Below are 3651 nucleotides of genomic sequence, written 5' to 3'. Positions count from 1 at the left end.
CTTGGCAATGCATTATTTTGATATGTGTCTTTGGCTGCTGTGTTTAATTGGGAGCTGTCTTCACAGATATAAGTCTGGGCAAGAGGGATGGCTTTGACAGCAAGAACAACATTTCCCAGTGGAGAGCAAAAACCTGCCACTAATAAAAGATTTGATCGCCTCTTTCTGTATTTCCATATGACTGTCCATTAGAGGGAGGGGAATACGAGTTCAAGATGGATAAAGAAAAGCTACACACTCTGTAATTGGATTATTAGCTTCAACCGCATGAATGGAAATAAGAATCTGTTTCAGATAAACTACAAGCAAGGGAATAAGACAGTGAGTTTCACCTTTTTATAAAAGGCACCATCACTCTCCCAGTACCACTATTATGACTTTAAAAAATAATGCATTTCATTCATATCTAACAGAAAGAACAACACTAACCAAACTCCTATTCCTGTTTAAGATATAATCTTTCTATGACACCACCAGGTGCTGTTCATTGCGTCCATTGGCTGAACCATTCTCCATCTTCGTAGCAAGAGGTTTTTGTCTTGTACACAGCTTCAGGCATTTCATACTAGCTTGCAAAAGGTTGCCGCACTGAAGCTGTGCTTATTTTATAACCAGTATTTTTATTTACCATAAACATGTTGTCTTTACATTTTGTGTCTTTTCAACTGACCCAGCTGCATGCAGAGGCACCAGTTCTATGCAACCAAGTCAAAAACTATCACCTCCATGACACAGTGATGAGTCAAATCGATGTACTGTAGATTGTTCAATATAATGTTGTACAATTTGACTCTACTTCTTTAGACGGCTGAGACGAGCTGGTCTGGGAAGCTCAGTCCTCACCTCCTTCTACAGGTGTGCAGTGGAGAGCATCCTGTGCTCCAGCATCAACGTGTGGCATGGAGGCTGCACAGCTGCAGAAAGAAAAGCTCTGCAGAGAGTGGTGAAGGCTGCACAGAAGATGTTGGAGTCAGTCTCCCCACCATCACAGACATCTACACCTCCAGATGCAGGAAGAGGGCCACCTGCATCATGAAGGACCTCACTCACCCAGCACACACACTTATTTTGCCCCACTCCCCTCAGGAAGGAGGTTGAGGAGCATTAAGTGTAGAACCACTAGACTGAGGAACAGCTTCTACCCTGAGGCTGTTACACTCATGAACATCTGACCAGAATAATCACTGTGAAAAATCACATCATGTTGCTGCTGATCTGTTTCAATGTTGATGTGTTCATTCGTGCTCTTCTGCTCACACAGATTCATGTTTGTGCTGCTGTTCGACGTATTGTTTTTATGCTATTAGCGCTTATTGTATTTTTAGTTGTTTTCTTAGTTCATATCTTGGATCTTATTACTGTTTTTCTTTTACATTTTATTGTTGGATGTAACTGGGACCCTGTGTATATTATATTATGTGGTACATGTGGTGGAACGACAATAATCCCTGACTCTCTGACTGACCGCTCAGTCATGTTGTGTACATTAAACACATGCCAGTCGAGACCCTTGGACAGTGCAGATGTACTGAAGCTGCTTTTTGTAAAAAATACATTAAACAAAAACAATCCACTAACCTAACCTGTTCATGTATTTTAGGGACAAATATAAATTTATTATTTTAGGAGCCTAATGCCTGATTTTGAATAGGGCTCCAGCCCTAAATGCCCAACCATTGCTCCACTGATGATGCCACCACCACCACCACCACCAAGTAGGCCGAGGTGGCTATCCCGTGGTCTGAGGTCAGGACAGAGATACTTGTGACAGACAACATTTGTGTTCAAACGATATGGGTACATACGAGGGACAAATTGATCTGGACTTACAGCACAACGTTTACTGTGGTCTTTAATCTTATTTTGCCCCACTACTAGTAAATATATATGAGGATAGATTGAATATATTTTTTCCCCTTTTCCACTTTTTCCATGAGTAGGTAAAGCCTTCACTGGTCTTGCAAATATACACACTGGCGTACTAGTTAGTTTCTGCAAAGTTCAGTCACCTCATCTGGATGGTTTCGGAGGGTTTTTTTTAGACTTTTCGTCCTTCATCCAAAGGACTTCATCAGTCCGAGGAGCCACAACAAACTTAGTCCCACAAACAGCACACTCACATAGTGGACTAACCAGTTTGTTGGTGATAAGATGATTTCTGGAGTCCACTCTCTCCCCCGTCAACTCCTTTTGAGGCAGCTATAGCCAAAGTGATTGAAAACATTAAAGTTCATGATCAATTAAAAAAACTAAGTCCATTGGATGAAGAACAAAATGTCTCGACAACAAAAAAATGTCCATATGGCCTGATTGAACTTTGTTGGACTGTTTTTTTTAACCTGGATTTTTGAGCATGAACTTTGAAATTTCTGCATAGGTTCACAAAATATTCTCCATTACACGTTTGTTCTATCTTAGGTGTATCTTTATATTTAGACACAGCAAACTTAGCTTGCCTAATCCACTCATCTTTTTATTTATTTTGATTTTCAGTCACAGTTGTTCCAACTACTGAAAGATGTTTCTGACATCAAATTCAAAATTACCCCTGGTTGCAGCTCCAGAATTGCCAGGCCGTGAAGCAGCATCACCACCAGGCCACACCTCCATCAACATGGGCACATCTGCTGGTTCTGCCAGCACCATCACAGCCGCCAGAGGTTCACCATGCCGATGGTAACATTGGCAGCCATGTTGTAGCCACTGTAAGGTTAAGTAGGACAAATGTAAGTAAAGATCAAAATGAGGAAAACTCTCACCATGCTGGATAGCTCAGGTTGCCTCAGACCCAAACTTTTGACACAGCACTGGTAGACTGAATAAAGAATGACTGCTGTTGCACAGAAATAGTCCACTTTCTTAATGATAGGTGTCCTGGGTGTGAAACACTGGATCAGAACCACACATTCAGAGATAGCAGAGAGTAGGCATTGATGGTGTGGTACATGGGGCTCTGGGCACTGTACTCTGGTATCACAGCAGCATGAGAAGGCAAGCCATTGGGCACAGATGCTGGTTCTTCAAAACACAGGGGACGAACAAACGGCCACTTGTCATGGAACTGATGGACTCTGTAACCCTCTTCCTGGTAAAGGTCCATGGTGATCCATATGCACTGATATTGACGGTCATCTTGACACATCCAACCTGTCAGCGCCATGTACTGCAGCTGGGTGGCCTCCAAAGCCCTGCAGTCAAGCTCCTGTGCAGTTTGTCCAGACACAGCTTCACACAGTCCCGATAAACTGGCTCCTTGTCGCCTTGAGAGGACTGCGCGGGGCCCAATGACATCAGGAGTACCAGGCTGACAACAGCAAAAGAATGGCGTTTGACAGATGTGCAGCAGGGAAAAATGAGGGCATGGTGGCTGCTACTTTGGGCACGTCTGCACTCACAAACGCAATGGGGGACGACAGCGACATTTAGCCAGTGGTGCACATTTATTACCATAAGCTCATTCAGAGAGCAGTGCACTTTACAGTAGGTGCCCACCAAGATGCAGCTGCAGCAGAGTGGTTAGAGCAGTCATTCTCCAATGGGAGAGTTGGGGGGGGGGGGGGGGTGTTGGTTCTACCACTACGCAGGCACATGTAAAAGTGTCCCTGGGCAAGACACTAAACCCCGCATTGCCTCTGTGTCTTATCCATGTAT

The 3651-nt window shown here is 43.7% G+C and overlaps 1 pseudogene; it reads right to left on the bottom strand.

The window, feature by feature from the left end:
* Window positions 1–1661: 1661 nt before the first annotated feature.
* Window positions 1662–3422, bottom strand: LOC119415910 (annotated as a pseudogene).
* Between the last annotated feature and the right edge of the window lie 229 nt (window positions 3423–3651).

Source organism: Nematolebias whitei, chromosome 10 (genome assembly GCF_014905685.2).
Source record: "Nematolebias whitei isolate Nwh7 chromosome 10, NemWhi1, whole genome shotgun sequence".
NCBI lineage: Eukaryota > Metazoa > Chordata > Actinopteri > Cyprinodontiformes > Rivulidae > Nematolebias > Nematolebias whitei.
The sequence above is the reverse complement of the archived record's forward strand: the minus strand, read 5'-3'. Positions and strand labels throughout refer to the sequence as shown.